The sequence below is a fragment of the Bubalus bubalis genome, chromosome 13 (assembly GCF_019923935.1).
Source record: "Bubalus bubalis isolate 160015118507 breed Murrah chromosome 13, NDDB_SH_1, whole genome shotgun sequence".
Lineage (NCBI taxonomy): Eukaryota > Metazoa > Chordata > Mammalia > Artiodactyla > Bovidae > Bubalus > Bubalus bubalis.
In genome coordinates, this window is record NC_059169.1 from 31,292,103 (window position 1) to 31,304,023 (window position 11,921).

Here is an 11,921-nt window from a genome sequence, read left to right on the forward strand (position 1 = left end):
GATTCTAAGATCATACAGAATTAAAAAACAGCAAGAGGCTTATGATCTTTTTCTTTTCAAAAGAGGAAACAGGGGAAATGGTACTCCTGCATTCATGAGTCTTGATTAATAGAAAACAGCAAAACCCCTTTCTTCTTTGTGATTGTGGAAACTGAAGACATACTGCTGCCATACTGCTGAAAACTGCTGCCGAGAGAACTTACCTGGTGTAGAAAAGGCACATGCTGGTACTTCGGCTTCCACTATCTGGCTGGTACTTCCCAGTAAGAATCTGGTTGATACTGGAGTCTGGAATATAAAATAAAGCAATTACTCACCTTATTCGTCCAAGCTCCTGCCAAGATACAAAGCAGGCCGGGGAGAGAGGAGGAAAGTCTGACAATAGAATATCCCTCCTCTTTTATTCATTGGCATCCATTTTCACATCTTACCCATATTTAACAACATGGTTTCACCTGATGTGAGCTAGCTATTTGTCCTATAAAAAATGCTCTCCTCCTCTCTCTTCCTTCCCTCCGTTTTTATCTCTCTTTCAGTGAGAGCCACAAAGCTCCATTAGTCCTTGCAACAAACCCAAGTTCAAGATCTCCATGTAACAGGCAATCCTTCCTATGAGGTCCAGATGTGGCTCCTCTTCCTTTTATAATCTCTGGATTTATAAATTCATCATTTACAAGTTAATCACTTCCAACACTCCTCACCCAAATTAATGTAGTAAAAAGGTGAAAATACCCCCAAATTGGTGTGTGTATGTGTGTGTGTATACACATATACTCTACAGTCTTTATTTTTCTATCCACTCATGAAACCATCTTCAATACTAGTTATTCTTGGTAATAGATATCAATCACCCAAGCTAGCAAAGAAAGCCCCTTCTCTATAATTTTTTTGACTGACACATAAGTTCCCCAGATAGATTTTCTATCCGTTTCAACTTCCGGTTTATTAGGACCAATGTGGGAAAGACAGGGAACCAACAAATCTCAAACAGCACAGTCCACATTTGACTGGATTTCTAGATACAAAGAGGGCGAGACAGAGCCAGGGGGACCACTGCTATTTCTATCCCTTGGTCCCTTGACTTACATATTCTGCTTTTCAGATAACAGCATCATATACTGGTCACTAGTTAATGCACATATTACACCTTGAAATCATGGGGTGTTTTCTGCCTCATAGCACCATAACTGAGGGTTTTGTTGGCCATTCCACAATTGTTTCAGGCCATCAGCTTCTCAAAAGAAGAACGGTTATCTCCAGGAAAAGACATAGCTTTCTATAGGCATGCATTCTGTGATTCTCCTTTGGGGCTGTTCAAAGACCCCATATAGCATTCTTATCAGTGACACTTTGAGCAATGCTGTGTTTGCAATCCCATGAGGACAAAAATGGTACATTATCTTGTAGTGTAACTACTGTAGAGCATTCTTTAGTGCAAGGCCTCAGGAAAACTTGTTGGTTTGCTAACAATTTGCTAAGATTTGTAATATAAGTTATACAATAAATGGGTTAGAGCAGCATACTAGAATATAGTAAATGTGGCTTCAAAAATATATACACCGCCCCCCCAAAAAAAAGAAAACTCATTAAGAACTGAAATTCTTTCCGAGTGGTAAGAGGCACAAGGTAAAGCATCTCACCTTCTATTTAGAAAGGATATTCAATGTTCTCCACCATTAAAATCCTAACACCTTCACTGCAGTAACTTTCATAGATATTTGTCATGATTTTTCTCTGCACTTCAGTGCTAACACATGTATCTTTCTTAGGCTTCTATGGTACCTGATACCTTCTGCTCACCAGATTCTACTATGTGAGTGTCATGGTGTCATTAATAAAGTAGGCTAGTGTGATTTAATATGTGACATCTAAATAAGGCCTTAAAGACTATGTAAGACATAGCAGCAAGCCTGAATTAGTATTGGGGAATTAGAATTAAGTTGGACATCTGTTCCCTGCCACAGCTTGTGATTATTTTTTTTGTCTATCATGAAAAGAACAACTTTGCCAGAGCCAATAGTCACCAGATGCCAGAGACTGTGTTGATTTACTTACAAAAATGTGCGATACTGAACTCAACTGTGGTTAGTCACTTGAGTGTGCTTAGTCATGTCTGACTGTGACCCCATGGACTGTAACGCACCAGGCTCCCCTGTCCATGGATTTTTTCAGGCAAGAATACTGGAGTGGGTTGCCATTTCCTCTTTCAGGGGATCTTCTTAATCCAGGGATCAAACCCAAGGTAGGGATCAAACCCAGGTCTCCTGCATTGGTAGGTGGATTCTTTACCACTGTGCCACCTGGGAAGCCCTGATTATAGTCTCTACCTGACTGAAAGATCCATTTGGTTTTATATCAAACAGATGATAGAAAAGGATGAATTATAAGAATCAGTTCTTTACCTCTCAAGTCTTTGAGGGCATTTGAAAATGACAATACCAGGGGTTTAAACTTGATTCTTTCTGCAAACATTTCCAAAATATGTGAGTGTACCCACTTCCTAGTACCCAGTCACCTGATAAATGTGCAGTTCTCTTTGGGGGAGGTTAGGTAAATCATGCAAGAATTGTACTTTTTTCCCCCCTGCTAAGACCAGCAGTTCTCAAACTATAGAATGAATCAGGATCACCTGAGAGTTTTTTTTTTTTTTAAAGAACAGATTTCTACCTGAGTTTCTGTGATATGCCTTCAAAGAATTTGCATTCTTTGCAAGTCCCTAGGTGATCCTGATGTTGCTGAACAAGGGACTACAGTTTTATAACTACCTATCAACAAACCCTACCTTGGTTTTAGTCAGTGGAGTTCTGGGTATATGAATGACTTTAAATCTGAAAACTGAGGGAAAGTTCCTGGCTTTCAGTATGAAGTTTCCAAGAAGAGAATACATTAAATGTGTTCTTCATTATCATGACTTTAGCTTTTTCAATTACAGATAAAATATACTTCAACACAGTTCAGCTCAGTTGCTCAGTCGTGTCTGACTCTGCAACCCCATGGACCACAGCACTCCAGGCCTCCCTGTCCATCACCAACTCCCAGAGTTTACCCAAACTCATGTCCATCAAGTCAGTGATGCCATCCAACCATCTCATCCTCTGTTGTCCCCTTCTCCTCCTGCCCTCAATCTTTCCCAGCATGAGGGTCTTTTCAAATGAGTCAGCTCTTCACATCCGGTGGCCAAAGTATTGGAGTTTCATCTTCAACATCAGTCCTTCCAATGAAGGCTCAGGACTGATCTCCTTTAGAATGGACTGGTTGGATCTTCACACAGTCCAAGAGACTCTCAAAAGTCTTCTCCAACACCACAGTTCAAAAGCATCTATTCTTTGGCACTCAGCTTTCTTTACAGTCTAACTGTCACATTCTTACATGACCACTGGAAAAACCATAGCCTTGATGAGATGGACCTTTGTTGGCAAAGTAATGTCTCTGCTTTTTAATATGCTGTCTAGGTTGGTCATAACTTTCCTTCCAAGGAGTGTCTTTTTACTTCAGTACACTATTTTATTCCTGAGGACCCATTGTTCAGTTGGCAACATCCACAATTCCTGTAATTCAAAGCATGATGCTGATGACTTAATGGATAGTGTACCAAACTGATATATTTATGAAAGAGAGGCTTTGATTCTGAGCCAATTGTTTCGTTATGTCCATAACTGTTAGTTGCTCAGTCATGTCTGACTCTTTGCGACCCCATGGACTGTAGCCCTCCAGGCTCCTCTGTCCATGGAATTCTACAGGCAAGAATACTGGAGTGGGTTGCCATTTCCTTCTCCAGAGGATCTTCCCAACCCAGGGATCAAACCCAGGTCTCCTGCATTGCAGGCAGATTCTTAACTGTCTGAGCCACCAGTGATTCTGTATGTCCATAAAAACAGCACTAAATATGCTTCTACAGAAAACATACATTCCTTCACAATGTTAACAAAGCAAAGAAAGTTCACACACTCTCCATTTGTTCTTACTACAGAGGTATCAGTTTAGCACTTAAATTCATCAAAATGCTCTCGGATTTAAATTTGAATTAAGCATTGAGATTAAAACATACACTGTCTTTTAAAAAGACCCCCAGATATATTAAGGTTCTCCATAGTGTGATTATATTATTAAATTGGTGTTGATTATCATGGAATATGCTAAGTTTTTCAAGTTGATATTGTTTTAATTTTTAAAACTTATGAATTATTAATTTTACAACATAAAAGTCAAACATTATGTAAAAACTATTTCATGGATTTACGAGGGCTAATTTAAACTTATAAATCAAAATTTAAATAAAGTATTATAAATAAAAATATATTTCTTAAAATGAACAGGATGAGTATATATTAATTGGTGATAAACTATGCTGAGACATGATATTTGCTTTTACAGGATAATCCTATGTAAATACATTTGAAATTTCTAAAGAGCTTTTTAATATCTGGACTAGTAAGAATTTTCAGAATTTTTCAGAAGAAACTGCACTTTATCATATTTTTACAATGCTGTTAAGAAACTAGTTATTCTATAGAAAGTTTTATGTAAATATTCACTGTCAGGACAGGGAATTTTTGTAATTCTCTTTGTGGTTCAAGGTGATGTAAGTTCAGAATGAACTGCTAAATAAACTTAAAAAGAAACCTTAAAAATCTACTAGGAAAGATTGTCTTCCTGTACCTATCTTCAAGATAAACCTTCAAACACTGAAAAGGCATAACACCCTAGGGGCTATTTGACAGATAAAGTAGAACAGCTGCCAAGTGGGGGGGATTATCACTTCAAAATAAGGTCTTGGAAAAACAAAGCTTTCGAATGCACAAGTCTTTTCTTCTTAGAAGACCCCAATCATGAAAGGTTCACAGAATAAAAAATAAAGATAAAACTGAAGGTTACAAATACAAATCTAGTGAAATTCATTTTGGTAAATAAGTGGAATGAAGCACATTAGCTCTCTAAATTTCATTTGCTGTTCTGCAATCATTCCTGTATCAGATGGCACTAAACCTAGGTAACCTAATGTTTCCAAAAAGCCAGCTACTCATTACAGGCAGCACTCCAAAACACAAAACCCATAATAGCCTAAAGCTCAAAATTAAAAGTTGGCTTTCCAATTACCTCCATTTCCTCCAACACTTAAATCAATTTTTGAAGACAATTGGAATGTCTGGAACTAGTATATATATGATTTTTTTTTTCTTATTTCTGGTGGTTTATATAATCACTTGTTTCTTTCTACTGTTGCTACAATTTGGATAGCAGTATTGATCTGGTTTTCATTCAGTTTATAGAAGATTCATGAAACTCTGTTGGAGATTCTAATTTTACTGCCTGCTCCATTTCTTCTGTTACAACATTTCCTGTTGTTATAATAAACATTTAGGAACTAACCCATTCTATCTTTATTCTTCTACTGAAGGCCTTAAAAAATGCTCACGTTACCATACTAGTGAATTAAACAAGGGAGCATATGGGCTATTTGGGTTCTTATCTGGATTTTCTTATCTCCAGTTGGGAATTCTATCTGGAGTTGAAGCTATTGATGCCTGGCATCTGCCTGTAGCCACATTTATAGGTATGGAGAAGGTGGCTCCCCGAGATAGGCCGACAGACAGCAGTAAGCATTCAGATGAACAAAGAAACTCCATGATGGTGTTTGAATCCATGATTCCAGTCATCCCTCAGGCCCAAGAAAACATCTTTCTGAGGTTTCACCTGTGGTAGCTTGAGTTTTATTTTACCTCCCACCAAAATGACACCCAGAAAAATACCACAGTTGTTTTTATTTTGTATTAGATTCCTATTTCTGCCATTACAAAGCAACACAAAAGAAGCAGCTTAACACAAATCAATTCTCTTACAGTTCTAAGTCAAAAGTTAGGAATTTGGTCTCAAGGAGCTAAAAAAAAAAGTATCGGCAACCCTGCATTCCTTTCTGAAGGCTTTAGGAGAGATTTGTTTTCTTGATTTTCCAATCTCTAGAGGCTGCTCTCATTCCCCTATCAGATGGTGCCTTATTTCATCCTCAAAGCCACTGTTGGTTGGTTGAGTCTCACACTGCATCACTCTCTTGCCTTCCTTTTCCATACCTAAGGACCCTTGTGACTATGTGGTGTGGCCCAGATAACCCAGGATAATGTCTTCATCTCAGGCTTACCACTTCATCTGCTGCCTTAATTTCCCTTTGCATGTACTAATCCAAAGATTAGGACACTAAACTCTTTTGCAGATCATTATCCTGCTTACCGCAAGCAGGTAACCTCAAAACAATAGTGAGAAAGTAATATTAAAAAAGTGATAAGCTTAGTTTTCCTTACTATGAATACTCTATGAAAATCATAAAAATTATAATTCTTATAAATAATTATGTAAATTAACATTAACTACTAATTTTATAAAATAAAAAGCTTAGGTACTTTTTTGCCCCCTGTATCCCTATGCATTTTTACAAATGATATTTTCTTTTCTTATATAATATTGAAAGTAGCATAAACTGTTGATTTAAAATGTCAGGCATGGAAAAAATGCTAGAGATTTTCTTGTCATTCATGCAATGCTTGATTCCCTTCTAAGACATCCCTTCATACTATTATATGTATAGGAATACTTCCAGTGACAGAGAACTCAGTGAGTTTAGTGGATAGCCAAACCTGCAGGCATCTAAGAATGCCCTCATGGCTCAGCTTCTGTGGCTTTTCATGGTTTGCGATCTTGGCTGATAAAGGGAGAAAGGAACTTCTGCACCTTCTATTGTTGCTTTCAATTTCCCTCAGATCCATGGAGCCAGTGAAAAACATGGGCTCTCTAAGAGGCTGTGGGATCACCAGCTCTAGTCCTGTAAATCTTTGCTGTGGTTCCAGAGGAGACTGCAGAGCAGTTCAGGGGTGGGTGTCCCTCTCCTGGAGTACAAGCAGCTTGAATTATTAACACTATGTCTCACAGTGAAGTGTAGTCTCTCTCTTACCCTATTGTACTATGTGAAACATACTTTACAAATGTGGATTTAAAGAAAAAAAAAAAAAAGGTCAAGTTTGTATTTCTTCTAGTGATTAATTTTGCTTGAGTTAGAAGTTACAGTTAATAAAGAAAATACCTGCTTTCCTTCAGAGTGATAATTGTAGTCAACATATAAGATCTAAAGAGTTATCACAGAATCTTTCATTATATTATTTCATTATGTAATCTTTCATGATATTATTTCCTGGTGGTTCAGCTGGTAAAGAATATGCCTGCAATGCAGATTTCTGGTTCAATTCCTGGTTTGGAAAGATTCCAAGGAGAAGACAATGGCAACCCACTCCAGTGTTCTTGCCTTGAGAATTCCAGGGACAGAGGAGCCTGGTGGGCTACAGTCCATGGGGGTTACAGAGTCAAACACGACTAAGAAACTTACAGTGGCTAGACTCTGGAATATTCATTAATGTATTTCTATCTCATCAGGAATCCTGAAGTCTATAAAAACATATGCAATGAAATAGGAACAACTGCTTTTAATATGCTACAATATAAAAAATATCATCACCACCATTTTAGACAATATTTTTATTGGGGCTTTACCATAGCCTTCCTCAGTGATCAATGCAAAGAAATAGAGGAAAACAACAGAATGTGAAAGACTAGAAATCTCTTCAAGAAAATTAGAGATACCAAGGGAACATTTCATGAAAAGATAGGCTCAATAAAGGACAGAAATGGTATGGACCTAACAGAAGCAGAAGATATTAAGAAGACGTGGCAAGAATGCACAGAAGAACTGTACAAAAAAGAGCTTCACAGCCTAGATAATCACGATGGTGTGATCACTCACCTAGAGCCAGACATCCTGGAGTGTGAAGTCAAGTGGGCCTTAGAAAGCATCACTACGAACAAAGCTAGTGGAGGTGATGGAATCCCAGTTGACCTATTTCAAATCCTGGAAGATGATGCCGTGAAAATGCTGCACTCGATATGCCAGCAAATTTGAAAAACTTAACAGAGGCCACAGGACTGGAAAAGGTCAGTTTTCATTCCAATCCCAAAGAAAGGCAGTGCCAAAGAATGCTCAAACTACTGCACATTTACACTCATCTCACACGCTAGTAAAGTAATGCTCAAAATTCTTCAAGCCAGGCTTCAGCAATACGTGAGCCATGAACTTCCAGATGTTCAAGCTGGTTTTAGAAAAGGAAAAGGAACCAGAGATCAAATTGCCAACATCCACTGGGTCATTGCAAAAGAAAGAGTTCCAGAAAAACATCAATTTCTGCTAATTGACTATGCCAAAGCCTTTGACTATGTGGATCACAATAAACTGTGGAAAATTCTTCAAGAGATGGGAATACCAGACCACCTGACCTGCCTCTTGAGAAACCTATATGCAGGTCAGGAAGCAACAGTTAGAACTGGACATGGAACAACAGACTGGTTCCAAATAGGAAAAGGAGTACATCAAGGCTGTATATTGTCACCCTGCTTATTTAACTTATATGCAGAGTACATCATGAGAAATGCTGGGCTGGAAGAAGCACGAGCTAGAAACAAGATTGCCAGGAGAAATACAATAACCTCAGATATGCAGATGACACCACCCTTATGGCAGAATGTGAAGAGGAACTAAAAAGCCTTTTTATGAAAGTAAAAGTGGAGAGTGAAAAAGTTGGCTTAAAGCTCAACATTCAGAAAACGAAGATCATGGCATCTGGTCCCATCACTTCATGGGAAATAGATGGGGAAACAGTGTCAGACTTTATTTTTTTGGGCTCCAAAATCACTGTAGATGGTGACTGCAGCCAGGAAATTAAAAGACGCTTACTCCTTGGAAGGAAAGTTATGACCAACCTAGATAGCATATTAAAGAGCAGAGACATTACTTTGCCAATAAAGGTCCGTCTAGTCAAAGCTATGGATTTTCCAGTGGTCATGTATGAATGTGAGAGTTGGACCATAAAGGCGGCTAAGTGCTTTTGAACTGTGGTGTTGGAGAAGACTCTTGAGAGTCCCTTGGACTGCAAGGAGATCCAATCAGTCCATTCTAAAGGAGATCAGTCCTGGGTATTCTTTGGAAGGACTGATTCTAAAGCTGAAACTCTAATACTTTGGCCACCTCATGAGAAGAGTTGACTTATTGGAAAAGACTCTGATGCTGGGAGGGTTTGGGGGCAGGAGGAAAAGGGGACGACAGAGGAGGAGATGGCTGGATGGCATCACCAACTCGATGGAGTTGAATTTGAGTGAACTCTGGGAGTTGGTGATGGACAGGAAGCCTGGCATGCTGCAATTCATGGGGTCGCAAAAAGTCGGACACAACTAAGTGACTGAACTGAACTGAACTTCCAGGGGATCTTCCTGACCCAGGGATCAAACCTATGTCTTACTGCATTGGCAGAAGCATTCTTTACCACTGAGCCACCTGCTGCTGCTGCTGCTGCTGCTAATTCGCTTCAGCCGTGTCCGATTCTGTGCGACCCCATAGATGGCAGCCCACCAGGCCCCGCTGTCCCTGGGATTCTCCAGGCAAGAACACTGGAGTGGGTTGCCATTGCCTTCTCTGACTGAGCCACCTAGGAAGCCCCAGTCTATAAAAATATTGAATCACTATATTGTGCACCTGAAACTAATACTGTAAACCAACAATACTTCAATATTTGAAAAACTAAATAGAAACAAACTGAACCACTTTAAGATGAGAGTCTCAAAGTTGGCACTATTGATATTTGAAGCCAGATAATTCTCTGCTGAAGAAGGCAAAGAAGAGGGCAGCAGAGGAGATGGCATCACTGACTCAATCGACATGAGTTTGAGCATCCTCTGGGAGATGGTGAAGGAGAGAGAAGCCTGGCGTGCTGCAGTCCATGGAGTTACAGAGTCAGACAGGACTTAGCAACTGATCAACAAACTCTCTGCCAGGGCCATAGGGAGGCTGTCTCTAGGTATCGCAAAATGTCACCTGGGGAGCAAGATCGATGCCTGATTTAAGACTAGTGTCTATAAAATAGTTTGCTCTAAAAAGAAAAATTAGTCATATTCTGATGCAGGTAAAAATATTTTATAAGCATTGTAACTCCCTGTATTGTAAGTACATAAAAGTTTACAAGTATTCTCTGAACAACCTTATTGTTCGTTTTATTTCTGGTTAAGTATTTTTTCTTTTACTGAACTAAGCAATATTGCCAAATCATAGCTTGTTTCATCACTTTTAAAAATACCAAAGTATTAATTATTTGTCACTTTTGATACCCAAATAGCTATCCTTCTTCATACATATGTGTGCGGACTCAGTCACTCAGTTGTGTCCGACTCTTTGCAATCCCATGGACTGTGGCCTGCTAAGCGCTTCTGCCCATGGGATTCTCCAGGCAAGAGTACTGGAGTGGGTTGCCATTTCCTCCTCCAGGGGATCTTCATGACCTAGGAATCAAACCTGCATCTCTTACCTCTCCTGCCTTAGCACGTGAATTCTTTACCACTGAGCCATCTGGGAAGCCCCCTTCTTAATATATAACTCTAGAGAAATATGCATATTTTTAATGATTTTTTTTTCACTTAAAATACATAACATTTACTGAATATTTATTATGGGTTAGGAAGTATGCTAAGCAGTTTATGTATTGTTACATTTAAGCTTCTCCATATTCCTGTTTGTTCGGTCATATTTTCTCTAGCAGGGAATGCAGCTAAACCCCTGAAATGAATGATCTCTGAGATGGTCTCCAGCTTCTCGATGCCAGAACCACTTAAGAGTTGGCTACACTTCTGCTTTGGGTTTTAGTGATTGTATGCATGTGTTCCTCCCCAAGTCCGAGGTCTGAGAGCACGGTATGATGGATCTTCTTAATCAGCTCTCTCTTCTCTTACCACCTCCAGAGTCTTGCATATAGGCCCCACTGAACTCAGCTAATTTCCTCTAGCTAGGAACCGCTTTGCCTTTTGGTCTCCAGACCCTGAAATAATATTTTTCACCTCAGCCTCCTCACGTTTCCACACCGGAGTTAAGAGGCAGAGCTCACTGGATTTTGACAGCACAGCTTGGTTAAGCTGTAATTTTAATTTTGCGGTGCTCCCTACTGGTGGCCTTTCGAATCTTCCTTGTTCCAATGCTAGCTGTTTTTAATAAACTCACCTTGGTCTGCTGCTCATTTTAATCAGCACATATGGAAAACTCCAGGATTTTTATTATTTTTTTTAATCTAGTCATGTTGAAGATAATACAAGTAACTTGTGCTAAAACCATCACTTGGAGGTGTTGGAAACCCTTGGGGGAAATGTCTGTGAAGTGATGCTGCAGCTGAAATAAAAATAAATAGGAGCAGTATCCTGTAGCTTCAAACTTCTGAACAAGATTAAGTAAAAATTATCTTGCTAGAAGGGAAAATGTAAATCAATATATCAGTGACAATAAAACTGCCTGGGCAAAAGTGACTTGAACAGTGAAAATACTAGCGACCCCTCATGATACCTTCAGAGACGGGTAGAGGCAGGACGGATTCTCAGCCTGGCAACACCCTCCAGGACCACGGCTCTCTGCACATTTCTTCTTTGTGCCTTCACTGTCTTGGCCACATCCTTTTCTAAAATTTTAAGATGGTGATAGCGCTTCCAAATATCACCAGCTCCAAGCATCAGAAAACTCCTAAGACAGCAACCAAGAGAGGGGAAAAAGAAACCCTGCAGATCCCAGCTTTCTATCCTGGACGAAAACTTCAGAAACCTAGATTATGCCCCGCCCTCCCTTATATCCTACTGGTCAGAAATTAGTAAGGCGCACACAGTAAACCAATCACTGGTAAAAGGGAATGAGATTACCATAATTGATTACATAATTGTAATCAGGAGTCACTGACTGATGCTAATTTCTCACGGAACATGATCCCCACAAAACAAATCAGAGTTCCTGTTGGCAAAGCAGAGAAAGGGGAAAAGGCTGTTGTTAACACTGTTTGCCAGACTTAGCAAATGTAATTAAT

General features: G+C 39.3%; 1 long non-coding RNA gene across 8 annotated transcripts in view; it reads right to left on the reverse strand.

Annotated features, from left to right (window-relative positions):
• LOC123328973 overlaps positions 1-11,678 on the reverse strand; it is a 104,561-nt gene extending 92,883 nt beyond the window's left edge. For all 8 annotated transcript variants that reach the window (XR_006544028.2, XR_006544027.2, XR_006544024.2 and 5 more), the window contains exons 1-2: positions 11,414-11,678; positions 204-288 (exon numbers count right to left, since the gene is read on the reverse strand). This is a non-coding gene — a long non-coding RNA (uncharacterized LOC123328973). The remainder of the gene's footprint in view (positions 1-203; positions 289-11,413) is intronic.
• Between the last annotated feature and the right edge of the window lie 243 nt (positions 11,679-11,921).